The sequence below is a fragment of the Geotrypetes seraphini genome, chromosome 2, assembly GCF_902459505.1.
Source record: "Geotrypetes seraphini chromosome 2, aGeoSer1.1, whole genome shotgun sequence".
Lineage (NCBI taxonomy): Eukaryota > Metazoa > Chordata > Amphibia > Gymnophiona > Dermophiidae > Geotrypetes > Geotrypetes seraphini.
In genome coordinates, this window is record NC_047085.1 from 511737837 (window position 1) to 511754051 (window position 16215).

The window sequence follows — 16215 nt, forward strand, 5'->3', positions numbered from 1 at the left end:
CTTGATTGCTCTTCTTTGAACCTTTTCTAGCGCCACTGAATTGAACGCAGTACCCCAGATGAGGTCGCACCATGGAGCAATACAGGGGCATTATAACATTCTTAGTCTTGTTAACCATCCCTTTTTTTTAATAATTCCCAGCATCCTGTTTGCTTTTTTGGTAGACACCGCACATTGGGCGGAAAGTTTCATCGTATTGTCTACGATGACACCAGGTCCTTTTCTTGGGCGTTAACCCCCAAGGTGGACCCTAGCATCCCGTAACTGTGATTCAGGTTATTCTTCCCAATGTGCATCACTTTGCATTTGTCCACATTAAATTTAATCTGCCATTAGGACACCCAGTCTTCCAATTTCTTAAGGTCTGCCTGCAATTTTTCACAATCTGCATGCGTTTTAACAACTTTGAACAGTATAATGTCATCTGCAAATTTAATCACCTCACTCGTCGTTCCAATTTCCAGATCAGTTAAATAGCACTGGTCCCAGTACAGACTCCATTGTTTACTCTCCTCCATTGAGAAAAATGGCCATTTAACCCTACCCTGTTTTCTATCCCATAACCAATTCCTAATCCACAACTGAAAATCTAGGTACACTATATCAACCGGCTCACCTTTATCCACATGTTTATTCACACCTTCAAAGACATTTGTGAGGCAAAATATCCCCCGGCTGAACCCATGCTGACTCCGTCTCATTAAATCACTTTTGTCTATGTGTTGAGAAGCAAATGGTTATCTTGGAGCCAGCGGGCTATGGTATCTGTGCAGTGTTGCAAAGGAATTAGATTAGGAGCTACTGGATCACAGGGATATTGTAGCAGAACGTCATCCGAATAGATACTGAAGGTATGAATGAGCTTAGCTTGGGGACTAAGAAAGTTATTAGATAGGAAGGGAGATAAAATAGACCTTTGTGGGGCTCCAGAGGTGAGTTGACAGGAAGGAGACACTTCACCATTTTGATATACTGTGAATGATCGATGCTGAAGAAATTAAGTAAATCAGGTTATAACCATATCTGATATCCCAAGAGAAGATAATCTTTGAAGCAGTAGAGAATAAGTGAATGACATCAAAGAAGACAAAGAGGGTGACTAAAAAGCACAGTTACTTACCGTAACAGTTGTTATCCAGGGACAGCAGGCAGATATTATCAACATGTGGGTGGCGTCACCAACAGAGCCTCGCAAGCTGACTTGCTTGAAGATCTTTTAAGAGCTTACGAGTGCTGCACCGTTCATGTGCGAGTGCCTTCCCGCCCGAGTTAGGGCACGCGTCTCCTGTGAGGTACCTCAGTTCAGATAGCTAGCTAAGAAGCCAACCAGGGAAGGTGGGTGGGTTGTGAGAATATCTGCCTGTTGTCCCAGGATAACAACTGTTACGGTAAGTAATTGTGCTTTATCCCAGGACAAGTAGGCAGCATATTCTCAACATGTGGGTGACCTCCAAGCCAAACAGAATGGGATGGTGGGAGAGTTGGCAATTTAGGAGAAAAAATTCTGCAAAACAGACTGGCCAAAATGGCCGTCACGTCTGGAAAAAGTATCCAGACAGTAGTGAGAGGTGAATGTATGAACTGAGGACCAAGTGGCAGTCTTGCAGATTTCCTCAATAGGAGTTGATCTGTGGAAAGCTACAGACGCTGCATTGCTCGAACTTTGTGGCCCGTGACACAATCCTGCAAAGGGAGACCAGTCTGAGCATAGCAGAAAGAGATGCAAGCAGCCATCCAGTTGGATATGGATCACTTCGAGACAGGATGCCCCAACTTAGGATCGAAGAAGATGAAAAGTTGAGGAGCAGTTCTGTGAGGTTGAGTGCGTTGCAAGTAGAAAGCCAAAGCATGTTTACAGTCCAGAGTATGAAGTGCTATTTCTTTAGGATGAGAATGAGTCTTGGGGAAAAACACTGGAAGAACAATAGATTGATTAATATGAAATTCTGAAACCACTTTAGGTAAGAATTTAGGATGAGTATGGAGGACCACCTTGTCATGATGGAAAACTGTGAAGGGTGGATCCGCAACTAAAGCTTGTAACTCACTGACTCTTCGAGAGATGTGAGGGCAATGAGAAACACCACTTTCCAAGTGAGATACTTCAGATGAGCCTTATCAATTGGTTCAAAAGGAGGCTTCATCAATTGAGATAGGACGACATTGAGATCCCAGACCACTGGGCGGTGGATGGATATTGAAAAGTCCTTTCATAAACCTGGAAACCATAGGATGAGCAGAGAGGAGTTGCCCTTCAATACGTTGATGGAAAGCAGCAATGGCACTGAGATGGACCCTAATAGATGTAGACTTGAGGCCAGACTGAGATAAGTGCAGTAGATAATCTAAGACTGTAGACAAGGATGTAGATATTGGTTGCAAATGACAAGTGATACATCAAGCAGAAAATCTAGTCCATTTCTGGTTGTAACTTCGACGGCTTCCTGGAAGCCTCTAAAATGTCCTGTACAGATTAAGAGAACTGTAGAGAGGTAGTCAGGTGGAGAGGAACCATGCTGCTAAGTGAAGAGACTTCAGATTGGGATGAAGCAGAGATCCTTGACTCTGTGTAAGCAGAGAGGAAAATATTGGTGGAAGTAAAGGCTCCCTGGAGCTGAGTTGAAGTATAAGGGAGTACTAAGGTTCTCTGGGCCACCGAGGAGCTATCAGAATCATGGTGGCCTGTTCCTTCTTGAGGGGTACAGATAGGAGTAGAGGTAGGTCATAGGGATAGTTAGGGACCACTGCTCAGGTAATAGACCTGATGTGCCGCCGCGGGAGCGGACCGCTGGGCGAGATGGACTTCTGGTCTGCCTCAGCGGAGGCAACTTCTTATGTTCTTATGAGTTTGACAAGAGTCCTGAGAATCAGAGGAAACGGAGGGAAGGCGTAGAAAAATTGACTTGTCCAATCCAGAAGGAAAGCGTTGACCTCGAAGCATAGAGGAGAGTATATCCTGGAGCAAAATCAAGGCAACTTGTGGTTTTGGGGGAACGCAAATAGGTCTATCTGACGAGTCCCCCATTGAGCAAAAACCTGAAGCAGAGTGGAAGAATTGAGTGCCCATTCTTGAGGTTGGAGAAGACGACTCAATTTGTCCTCCAAACAGTTCTGCTGACCTTGAATGTAGACAGATCTGAGGAAGATGTGAGGCACTGCCCAAGTCCAAAGCTTCAGAGCTTCCTGACACAGGGAGAGAGAACCCGTGCCTCCCTGTTTGTTGACATAATACATGGCGACTTGGTTGTCTGTTCGAACGAGGACTACCTTATCGTGAAGATGTTGAAAAGCTTTGAGAGCATTGAAAATCGCTCTGAGTTCCAACAGATTGATATGACAGAGGCGATCCGTGCGGGACCAATGGCCTTGAGTACGGAGACCGTCGAGATAATAATAATAATAATAACAGTTTATATACCGCAATATCGTTAAGTTCTATGCAGTTTACAATAGATTAAGCGAGGTACAAATTGATTGAATTTAAGAGGGGGGAAGAGGAGAGTTAATAGGACCGGAAATGCGTTGTTGAGGAGAAAGAGATTAATAGGACAGAGGAATCACTTGGAGGAGAAAGAAGATGAGTGGGTCAGTTGTCTAGATACTTTAAGAACAGTTGAGTTTTTAGACGTTTTCTGAATTCCTCATAAGTAGTGGGCGAAAGCAGTTGATCTAGGTCTTTACCCCACAATGCTGCTTGATGTGAAAGAAGGTGTTCATGGTGTTTTTTCAGTTTACAACCTCTAACTGGGGGGGAAATGAAGTAGGAATGAGAGCTTCTCTTGTGTCTGTTGGCAGAGAAGGAGAAAATGAGCTCTCCAAGCGTAATTTGAAGAATCTGTTGTGAGGATCTTCTGATGAGGGGACATGTGGAAAAGCAAACCTCTGGAAAGATTGGAAGAGAGCATCCACCAGTGGAGAGACTGTCTCAGCCAAAGGAGTCACTGTAATGTGTTGAGAGAGTGGGTTGCAAGCTTGCTGCCACTGAGATGCCAGGGTCCAGTGAGGAATGCAAAGGTGAAGTCTGGCAAAAGGAGTCACGTGAATTGTAGAAGCCATGTGACCGAGTAGAACCATCATTTGTCTTGCTGAAATTGAGGTGAGACAAGATACGTGGTTGCAAAGGTGAATGAGAGCATGTTGACGTGGTTGAGGCAGAAATGCTCTTAGTTGAACAGTGTCCAGGACAGCTTCAATAAACTGTGGCATTTGGGAGGGAGTCAACTGGGATTTTGGAAAATTGACTTCAAACCCTAGACTTTGGAGGAACGTAATAGTCTGTTGGGTCGCTGCAATAACCCCCTGTTGAGAGGGGGCTTTGATGAGCCAGTCGTCCAGATGTGGAAAAACCTGAAGACTCTGGGTACGCAGGGCTGCAGCTACCACAACCAGACACTTCGTGAAGACCCTGGGGGATGATGCGAGTCCGAAAGGCAGAACTCAGTATTGAAGATGAAGATTCCCCACCTGAAATCTTAAGAATCTGCGAGATGCTGGATGAATTGGGATATGATTGTAAGTCTCTTTGAGATCCAGAGAGCATAACCAATCCCCGTGATCCATCAGGGGGTAAAGTGTTGGCAGAGAGAGCATCCAAAACTTCTCTTTGACTAGAAATTTGTTGAGGGCTCTGAGGTCTAGAATAGGTCGCAGATCCCCCGTCTTCTTTGGGAATAAAACCCCATGTCCCGTTGGTTCAAGGGAACCTCCTCGACAGCCTGAGCTTCCTGAAGAAGAAGGGGAAGTTGCGAGGTATTGGAAGGAAACTCTCTTGGAGGGAAATCTGGAGGTACATGAAGAAATTGAAGTGAGTATCCCTCCTGAATGATGTTGAGGTAATGAGCTCCCACTGATGGTAGAAGTGGTGAAACCAACCTCCTATGGGCAGGAGAGAAGTCTGGTGGATGGAGGTTGATATGCTCAGACTGGGAACGTCAAAAAGACTGGTCAGGCTTAGACGCAGCAGGAGCCTGAGGTTTTTGTTGTTGCTGCTACTGTTGTTGCCATCTGGGCAGAGGCCTGGAGAAAGGTGGAGTCGTTTTCTGAGGGTAACGACATGGCAGAGGCTTGTAAGGCCGAGCAGGTGGAGTCTTAGCCTTTGGCTGGACCAGGGAGGCAAAGGAGCGCTCATGTTCAGAGAGACGCTTGAATCATCAAAAAATTAATTTCCTTGGCAAGGTAAATTTGCTAGACGGTCTTGCAAATTAGAGTCCAATGTGAACAATGTGGAGCTAGGCCAGACGTCACAAAGCCACAGCAAAGGCTGTGACCCGAGATGACATCTCAAAAACATACGTGGCCTACAGCATGAACAGGTGGATTTGTGACAGAGTTTGGAGAATCTTTTTGAACTCTGGAAGGCATTGCTCCTCAAGGGCAGGAAAGAACTTAGGCATTATTTTAAGGCAATGATTAAAATAGATGTAAAGAGGTAGTTGTAGTTGAGAATTCGATTTGCCATCATGGAATTCTGATAGAGCCTGTGGCCAAACTTATCCATAGTGCGACCCTCTCTGCCTGGCGGCACCGCAGCATAGACCTTAGAGGGTTGAGCTTTCTTAAGTGAAGATTCCACCACTAGGGTTGGTGAGATAGCTGCGGTTTTTCAAACCTCTTGCAAGGAACCGTGTGATACCAAGATTCCATCTTAGAAGGTATGCCCGGAATAGAATAAGGGGTTTCCATATTCCTGAGAAACGTTTGCTTTAACACAGGAGTCATGGGAAGTCTCAAGGTTTCCTTGGGTGGATGAGGCAACTCCATGTCGGCCAAGTACTCAGGACTGTACTTAGATTCAGAGTGTAGATCCAACTGAAGAGCCTTACCCATATCAAAGACAAACCTCGCAAAAGAGGTGGATTTTGAAGTGGAGGGTTCCTCAGGAGAAGGAGACCGAGACTTGGGAGCCGCCAAATAAAGATGGCAAAGCTTCTCTTGAAATAATGAGAAGGCATCTCAAAATCTAGCACCATGGTCATTGATGAAGCTCCACTGCATGTCAGAGGAGGAGTCAGAGAGTGTTTGCACTTCAGAAGCCTCGAAGGAGAAGTCCCCGAAGTCAGGGATGGATTGTCTCGACTGCTGTTTTGGAGAGGCAGGTGGAGAAGGTTCCCTTGCAGATGGTCTCGATGGAGGAGTCCTCGACCTGGATGTGCCCCGAGGAGAAGCAGGAGGAGTAGGAGACTTGCGAGGTCGAGGCTTATGCTTGGACCTCAAAGGTGTCTTGACAGGCTTCGATAAACGAGGTATAGAAGCCTCAGTACGAGGAGGAGGTGAGTCCTGTTGTTTGAGAGAAGACTCTTTACTCCGTTTAGAAGCAAGGTGCCTCGAGTGCTTCGAGTGGTTCTTCGATCGAGGTATAGGAGACTCTGACCTGGATGGACAAGGCAAAGAGTCACTGGAGGATAACTGATGAGATTTACGAGGCTTGCCTCGAGATGCTTCGACAGGAGGCTCAGGCTGGCTCAGAGGAAGCAGGGTCAAGGCAAGGACACGTTGAGCCAAGACTGAGGTAATCGGAGTGGTCAAGGTGGCTTTTAACATGTCCTCAAACATAGGCACCGAGACCAAGGGGTCAGGTCTGGGAGGTGCAGCAGTGCGCTCCAAGGAGGGCGACTTCAAGGATAAGCATTCCCTGTGCTTGGAGGCACGCTTAGCTGGAGGTCTCTTAGAGGCTGGCAGGACTCTACTCACTGCCTGTAATACCTGAGACTGGAGACTTCTTAGGGAGCGTACCTGAAGGAGAAAGAGGAGACTTACCCGCAGACGAAGTCTTAGGAGTCACCATAGACAAGGACGAGGGCATCGAGGTCGAGGCCTTAGTCGAGGCCACCACGGGGCTCAAGGCCGAGGTCAAGACCTTCTCCACAGACATAGAAACATAGAGTATGACGGCAGAAGAGGGCCGGCGGCCCTACAAGTCTGCCCACTCAAGAACCCTCCCTCCCTGGAGTACCCATCTTTTATGCACAACTCTGTAACACCCCCACCTGTTTGTCCCATCGACTTTAGAATTCGAGCACACCACTAGCCTCGATCACCTGGCGTGGAAGTTTATTCCATCGATCAATCACCCGTTCAGTGAAGGAAGTATTTCCTGGTGTCACCATGAAATCTTCCCCCCTTAAGTTTTAGCGGATGCTCTCTTGTTGCCATGGGACCCGTAAAAAAAAAATATTTCTTCCTCCACTTCAATGTGACCCGTGATGTATTTGAATGTTTCTGTCATGTCCCCCCTTTCTCTGCGCTCCTCGAAAGAATATAAGCGCAGTCTGGTCAGACGTTCTTCATATGGGACCATCCTAGTGGCCATTCTCTGGATTGACTCCATTCTCTTCACATCCTTTTAATAATGTGGCCTCCAAAACTGGACACAGTACTCCAGGTGAGGTCTCACCATGGATCTGTATAACGATAATATGACTTCAGGTTTTCAGCTGATAAAGCTCCTTCTGATGCAACCCAGCATTTGTCTTGCCTTTGCTGAAGCTTTCTCCACCTGATTGGCAGCTTTCATATCTTCCCGGATGAGAACTCCCAAGTCCCTTTCTGCAGTGGTTCTTGCTAAGTTTTCACCGTTCAAGGTGTATGTTCTGCATGGGTTTCCCCTCCCAAGGTGCATTACTTTACATTTTTTAGCATTAAAGTTTAGTTGCCAGGTACTGGACCATTGTTCCAACAAAAGCAGGTCCTGCTCCATAGTGCTGGGCCCGGTTGTGCTATCAGGTTCTGTTGCTCTGCCCACAATGTTGTATAGTTTAGCATCATCAGTAAATAATGTAATTTTGCCTCAACGTCCCTGAGTTAGATCCCTAATAAAGATATTAAATAGCATTGGGCCCAGTGCACTCCGCTGGTCACTTGATGTTTTTGAGGGGATACCGTTCACCATTACTCTTTGAAGTCTGCCGCTAAGCCAGTCTTGTACCCATGCCGTCAGTGTTTTTCCTAGTCCTAATGAGTTCATCTCGTTCAATAACCTAAGGTGTGGAACACTATCAAAAGCCTTGCTAAAGTCTAAATACACGATATCCAGGGACTCGCCCTCATCCAGTTTTTTCGGTACCCAGTCAAAGAAGCTTATCAGGTTGTATTGACAAGACCTTCCCTTTGTAAAGCCATGCTGGAGGGGACCCCTTAATCTTTCATCATCCAGAAACGTGTCCAATCTGTTCTTGATCAACTTCTCCACGAGTTTACTCACTATTAATGTGAGACTCACCGGTCTATAGTTTTCAGCCTCTGACCTGCATCCCTTTTTGTGGAGCGGGATAACATTGGCAGTTTTCCAGTCCAGGGGAACTTTTCCCTCGCTTAGGGAAAGGGGAAAGCCTGCTCCATAGCGCCAAATAGTTGAAGAATTTTAACTCGGCATCTGCGTAGGGCCCGAAGTTGAAGGGTAGCACAGTGCGGGCAAGACTTGGGACTTGGGTGTAAGCAGGCAATACACCAATGATGAGGGTCAGTGACTGAGATGACCCGGCCACACTGGCTACACTTTTTAAAACTGATAAGAGGCCGGTACATAAGCGAAAAAAAGAAACTGTGAAGGAACGAGGTTCAGTGGCAGGGCCTAAGCCCAGAGGCCGCCAGCCGAAAATCAGCGAGGAAAAAGAAGTTTTTTATTATTATTTTTTTTTTTTTTTTAACTCACAAGATGCGCCCGCACACCAACTTCATGTAGAAAATAACAAAGCTGCGGTGCAAGAAGGCAACTAAGAACTGCAGAGCTGAAGAAAATGGGACTTCTTGGCCCTGGGGAAAACACTGAACTGAGGACCCGTACCCTAACTAGGGCGGGAAGGCACTCGCGCATGTGTGGTGCAGCACTCGTAAGCTCTTAAAGATCTTCAAGCAAGTCTGCTTGCGAGGCTGTCCGCTGCGGGGCTCCGTTGGTAATGTCACCCACATGTTGAGAATATTTGCCTGCTTGTCCTGGGATAATCCAAATTACCGTGTATGTCTCTTAGCAAGGATGTTAGAATGGTCTCTACTGTGGCCCCATACGGAAACCTGATTGTCTAGGATAAAGGGTGTGGATGGCCTCTGCTTGATCAAGGAGTTGTTAATAAAACCAGCTTTTCTGTTATTTTAGCTAGGAATGGGATAATGGAAACTGGGAGCTAGTTACTAGTAGATTTCCCCAGATCAGCTTTTTTAAGAATAAGTGAAAATTGGATAATCTATGGGAGATCACGAAATATCAGGTGGGTCATGTGTTGAAAAAGGCGTAAATTTTGGGGTAAACTTAAGTCAGACAAGAATGTGAGGAAGTTGGAGGTCTTCGGATGTGATTCTTTGTCCACATGAACATTAAAGTCACCTAGAATAATAAGAGACGGGAATCTAGTGATCGTATCTGCAATGGTTTGGGAGACCTTATGCCATTCAGATGATCATGGGGGGGGGGGGCAATAAACTAATAATAGTTGGCTGAGGGAGAAGAAAATTCCAGTAGTAAAGCTTCCCAATGAGGAAGAGAGTCAACAAATACTGTAGCTCCTTTGCCTGAGTCTTGCCAGTCCCCATCCTCTTCTAGACTGGCGATTTCGATCAAAGACCCTAAACCCTGATTTGCAGCATTGTAGTAACAGCACCTCCTCTCCCAGACGCAGCCACGTCTCCATGAGGCATAAGACAATCTAAATGTTGGAGCTCTTATTAGATCTTTAGAAGTCACGGCCTGAGATTGTGTGTTGAAGAGGAGTATAAGGAAAACAACAGCCAGCAACACAGGGAATTCAAAGAAAGCAAAGGCAAAGTCCCAATCCCTCCGAGAGTTCACCCCAGGGAGCAAAACCCAACTCAGGTTTATAATCACACTTTGGTGAGTAGAGATGACATGCTTGGGTCATGTGTCCCTCACTCGGGAAAGGCCATTAAGCAGAATTCAAGACTGAAAAAGAGGAGCAGAGCAGCAATCACTAGTAAAGGGTCCTTCATACAAGCAGCAGTAGCAGCGCTGACCATCCCAGCACGATCCAGGCAGTGGTGGAGTCAGGTCAGACCCTGAAATTATGTGGATGTACAGTAGCGAAATTCAATGCTGTTAACCTCATAGCTAACTGGGCAAGTAAGACCAGTCCTGTGTCCACTTAGTTATTTGGGAACTACACTGTATATACCGGCAGTATCCACATAGCTTCCAGCCATCACCGATTAACCAGATTTTTAATGCCGGTGCCCAGATATGGCCCAGTATTTGACTATCTGGGACTATTCTAGTTATCAGCTTATGCTTAGTGCCCCTGGCTGAATATTCACCTATAACAAATTAATACAAACAAATAAAACTAATTACTTAAAAATGATTTTAGATCATATCTAAGAAAGCACAAAATAATCTAAATGAGAAACATTCTACATCTGTATATTGTGATAACAATTTTTATCATCAAACAGGTTTAAAATGTCTTCAGAGGATCCATCAGAGTGAGAGGCCATTTACATGTTCAGAATGTGGCAAAAGATATACTGATCCCTTAGCTTTAAAAACACACAAGAGGATTCATACTGGAGAGAAACCGTACACCTGTTCAGAATGTGGGAAAAGCTTTAGTTGGCAATTATCTTTAAAAATACATGAGAGGATTCATACTGGAGAGAAACCATATACCTGTTCAGAATGTGGAAAAAGATATGGTGATCCCTCAGCTTTAAAAATGCACAGGAGGATTCATACTAAGGAGAAACCATTTACATGTTCAGAATGTGGGAAAAGCTTTAGTCAGCAATCAACTTTAAAAAGACACAAGATGATGCATAGTGGAGAGAAACGATATACCTGTTCAGAATGTTGGAAAAGATATAGTACTCCCTCAGCTTTAAACATGCACACGAGGATTCATACTGGAGAGAAACCATATTCATGTCCAGAATGTGGGAAAAAATATAGTTATGCATCAGCTTTAAAAATGCACAAGAGGATTCATACTGGAGTGAAACAATATACCTGTTCAGAATGTGGTAAAAGGTTTAGTCAGCAATCAACTTTAAAAATACATGAGAGGATTCATACTGGAGAAAAACCATATACATGTTCAGAATGTGGGAAAAGCTTTAGTCAGCAATCAAATTTAAATCTTCACAAAAGAAGTCATACTGGAGAGAAACCATATACATGTACAGAATGTGGTAAAAGCTTTAGTCAGCAATCAACTTTAAAAATACATGAGAGGATTCATACTGGGGAGAAACCATATACCTGTTCAGAATGTGGGAAAAGATTTAGTGTTCCCTCAGCTTTAAAAATGCACAAGAGGATTCATACTGGAGAAAAACCATATTCATGTCTAGAATGTGGGCAAAGATATAGTGATCCTTCAGCATTAAAAATGCACAAGAGGATTCATACTGGAGAGAAACCATATTCATGTCCAGAATGTGGGAAAAACTTTTCTCGGCAATCACATTTAAATCTTCACAAGAGGATTCATTCTGGAGAGAAACAATATATCTGTTCAAAATGTGGTAAAAGCTTTAGTCAGCAATCAACTTTAAAAATACATGAGAGGATTCATACTGGAAAAATACCATATACATGTACAGAATGTGGGAAAAGCTTTAATCGGCAATCAAATTTAAATCGTCACAAAAAAATTCATACTGAAGAGAAACCATATTCATGTCCAGAATGTGGGAAAAACTTTACTCGGCAATCACATTTAAATGTTCACAAGAGGATTCATACTGGAGAGAAACAATATATCTGTTCAGAATGTGGTAAAAGCTTTAGTCGGCAATCAACTTTAAAAATACATGAGAGGATTCATACTGGGGAGAAACCATATACCTGTTCAGAATGTGGGAAAAGATATAGTAATTCCTCAGCTTTAAAAAGGCACAAGATGATGCATAGTGGAGAGAAACAATATATCTGTTCAGAATGTGGTAAAAGCTTTAGTCAGCAGTCACATTTTAAAAATCACAAGAGAATGCATACTGGAGAGAAACCATATACCTGTTCAGAATGTGTGAAAAGATATAGTAATTCCTCAGCTTTAAAAAGGCACAAGATGATGCATAGTGGAGAGAAAAAATATACCTGTTCAGAATGTGGTAAAAGCTTTAACCTGCAATCAAATTTAAACCTGCACAAGAGGATTCATACTGGAGAGAAACCATATTCATGTCCAGAATGTGGGAAAAGATATAGTGATCCCTCAGCTTTAAAAAGGCACAAGATGATGCATAGTGGAGAGAAACCATACACCTGTTCAGAATGTGGGAAAAGCTTTAGTCAGCAATCAACTTTAAAAATACATGAGAGGATTCATACTGGGGAGAAACCATATACCTGTTCAGAATGTGGGAAAAGCTTTAGTCAGCAGTCAAATTTAAAAAATCACAAGAGGATGCATACTGGAGAGAAACTATATACCATTTCGGAATGTGGTAAAAGCTTTAATCTGCAATAAAATTTAAATCTGCACAAGAGGATTCATACTGGAGAGAAACCATATTCATGTCTAGAATGTGGGAAAAGATATAGCGATCCCTCAAGTTTTAAAAAGGCACAAGAGGATGCATAATGGAGAAAAACAATATACCTGTTCAGAATGTGGTAAAAGCTTTAGTCAGCAATCAACTTTAAAAAATACATGAGAGGAATCATACTGTGGAGAAACCATACACCTGTTCAGAATGTGGGAAAAGGTTTAATCAGCAATCAGATTTTTAAAACCCCAGCCTACATAACATCCTAGCTATGCCTATACACCCCTAACCACCCCCTCTGCTCCAAGCAGAACAAAGCATTTCTGCAGGGAGATTCCTCCAAATGAGTACGACGTATAAATGATCCTATAGCCATTTCCTACCTCAGCTATGGAACCGACTGCCCACCCAGGTCAGGTCACTACACTCACTAATGACCTTCCACAGAGCAGTAAATAACTTTCTCTTCTACCAATTGGGCCATTAAAATCTGCTCCTTCAATATACTTCTACTCTTCGCTATGACCAATCTGGTCTCTAGAATAAGCTCTGTTATGATCTACTGTATTGTCTCTGTTATTGTCTACTGCAGTGGTCTCAAACTCGCGGCCCGGGGTCCACATGCGGCCCGCCAGGTACTATTTTGAGGCCCTCGGTATTATAAAGAATGACTCTTTATGGAAAACCTGTGCCTCAAGTGTCCGGCGGTCATATCCTGGAACATTACCCGCCTCGCTGCTGTAACCTCACGCAAGCGCTTTCCTGCGTCTGTACGCGATTGTCCTCTCCACTCCACCTCACAATCGGGTGCAGACGCAGGAAAGCGCTTGCATGAGGTTACAGCAGTGAGGCAGTACAGCTTGTGCGTGTGTCCGGTGCTGGAGGACACTTAAGGCACAAGTTTTCCATAAAGAATCAATCATCCTTTATAATACCGAGGGCCTCAAAATAGTTGGTCCAAAATCTTGTCTCTTGCAGTTGATACTTTGATAGTTTTTCACTTTCTGCATGTTGCACTGCTTTCTGCTGTGTATAGCTGAAATTATCAGAAGCAGTTAAGGAAAGATCTATAAACTAATTTCAGATAATCCACATTTTGGATTATGCAAAGTTGTCTTTTCTTTAATAAGACATTAACAATTTTTTTCCGCGGCCCTCCAAGTACCTACAAATCCAAAATGTGGCCCTGCAAAGGGTTTGAGTTTGAGACCGCTGGTCTACTGTAACCTATTTGTTGCCATGACTAATTTGTCTTAACGATTGTGAATGTCTACTTGTAACCCGTTCTGAGCTTCTGGGAGAATGGGATAGACATAGAAATAAATAAATAAAAGTACACGAGAGGATTCATACTGGAGAGAAACCATATACCTGTTCAGAATGTGGGAAAAGGTTTAGTCAACAATCAGATTTAAACATGCACGAGAGGATTCATACTGGAGTGAAAACATATGCTGTATAGAATGTTGTAAAAGCTTAAATGGGAATCACATGTAAAGAGATACAAGAAGAGTCATACAGGAGATACAGAAGGAAAGTGTATATGAACGTTTAAGAGTGGCAGAAGGAACAACTGTCAAGCAGAAATTCCTGGGAGAAAATATTGTACAAAGCTAAAACTAATATTGAAGAGTGTATTAACATTACAGTATAAGTTTACAGGTTTTAACTGGCATTTCCTGTACTCTTATATAGCTTTGGTATTCTTGACTCTCATCTATAACTTTAAGTGTAGATTGTACATTTTTAGACCTGAAGAAGGGAGGAGCCTCATAGAAATAGATTATAGATGATGCTCACTGTCCCTGGATGAATATTGGACTAGAACAACTAAACGATGAATGAAAGATTAGGTTTCTTGCCTCTGCTAATCTTCCTTCTTGTAGATATCCTCTGGAGCCTGAACTATCGGGTAATACATCCATTCCAGTCTTGGCTGCAGAACTTAACAATAACACCAACCCCCTCTGCGATGTCACCTGTGCAGCCACTCCCCTTGAAGTTCAGTAGGTAGCAAAGCCAGGAGTATCTAATACAAACAGGAAACACAAGAAAAAGAGAGGGAGGGGGTGCGGGGATTCTCCGATACAAATCAATGCTGTTCATGATAACCAAATACATAATCAACAACCACCAATAAAAGACTAAGTTAGGATAATAAGAAATTGAAACATTTCACACCTGCAAAATTAAGGAACAGGTCACTAAAGAAAACCCAGCCTAAAGAGCAGAAGGGACACCATGCCATGACCCCTAAAACCCCATAAGCTTAAATAAAAGGACACTCGGGGAAATGTTAGCGAGGCTGGTCAAAGAGAGAAAGCCAACTTACCAGGCAACCTGTGAATTGGACAAAACAGAAGGGCAGGAGTTCAGGCTCCAAAGGAGATCTACAAGAAGGAAGATTAGCAGAGGTAAGAAACCTAATCTTTCATTCTTGTACAATCCCTCTGGAGCCTGAACTATCGGGATGTATCAAAGCAGTCCCAAATCTCAGGGAGGGCCCAATAAGCCTGCTGCCAGAACAGAAGGGCCTAAGGCCGCAACACCCATCCCTGCCACATCAAACCAATAAAACCTGGAAAAATAATATGAAGGGAAACCCACGTGGCCGCCCGACAAATCTCAGGCAAAACCACATGAAAGTCAGCCCACGAGGAAGCCCTTCCTCCGTGAGAGTGAGCCCACACGCCAAGGAGAAGCTGCTTCCCTGCCACCACATGGGCCGCGGAAATGCCTGCATGCAACCAATGCGAGAAGATAGCCTCGGAAGCAGGCCGACTCCGGCATGCGGGGCCTGCCAGGACAAACAGATGGTCTGACAGACGGAAGTCATTAGTAGCCTCAAGGCATCTCAAAAGGAGACGCCGCACCTCCAGAGACCGCAAAACACGGGTCTTAAACTTGGAACCCGAAAAAACAAAAGTGGGGAGCCGAACTACCAGGGTGACGTGGACTGCTGACCCCACATGCAGAAGAAAAGAAGACACGGTCCTCAAAACAACCACAGACTCCGTAATGCAGAGAAAAGAATCCCTGCATGACATAGCCTGAAACTCCGACAGACCCTGAGCAGAAGCGACCATAACGAGGAAATCAGACTTGACAGCAACATCTCTCAGAGAAACCCCAGCTAGATCAGACGAGCCAGTGAGTGGAGAACCAGACTCAGATTCCTTGGAGAACCCGGCAGTCACAAGGGAGGCCGCAGCCTCCCCCCCCCCTATAAAAAGCCTACAACATCTTGGGGAGACACCAGAGAACCCCTGAAAGAAGAGGGACCCAAACACGACAGTACCGCAATGGGGACCTGGAAGAAGAAACTGCCAGACTCTTCCTGAGGCCAGCCACAGGAAGGCCAGAACAGGTGCCACCGATGGGGCCAAAGGATCCATGTGAACTGCTGCATACCAGGCTGAACAGCACCTCTAGGCCTTCGCGGAGGCTGACCCCATCGAATTCCTGTTGCCATAAAAAAACGTGGCAATGACAGCAGAAGAGAAGCCCCTAACCCTCAAGGCCACAGATACAGCCCCAGGTCGCAAGACCAAGCCGTCCGGAACTGGAAGGACTATCAGGCCCTGTGTGGGCAGTCTTCGATGGCAAGGAAGACACAGACCCCTCAACCACACCAGGTCTGCGTACCAAGGACAGCCGGGCCAGTTTGGGGCCACTAGGAACATCAGACCTGCGTGAGATGTCACCTGGCCTGGAACACACCCTATCACAGGCCACAGGGAAAAGCCATACAGAAGTTCCCAATCAGTCCATGGTTGAACCAGA

General features: G+C 44.6%; 1 protein-coding gene and 1 pseudogene across 13 annotated transcripts in view; both read left to right on the plus strand.

Annotated features, from left to right (window-relative positions):
* Positions 1–13038, plus strand: part of LOC117355859 — a 127068-nt pseudogene extending 114030 nt beyond the window's left edge.
* LOC117355233 (zinc finger protein 271-like) overlaps positions 1–16215 on the plus strand; it is a 906970-nt gene that overhangs the window by 722845 nt on the left and 167910 nt on the right. The window lies entirely within an intron of this gene.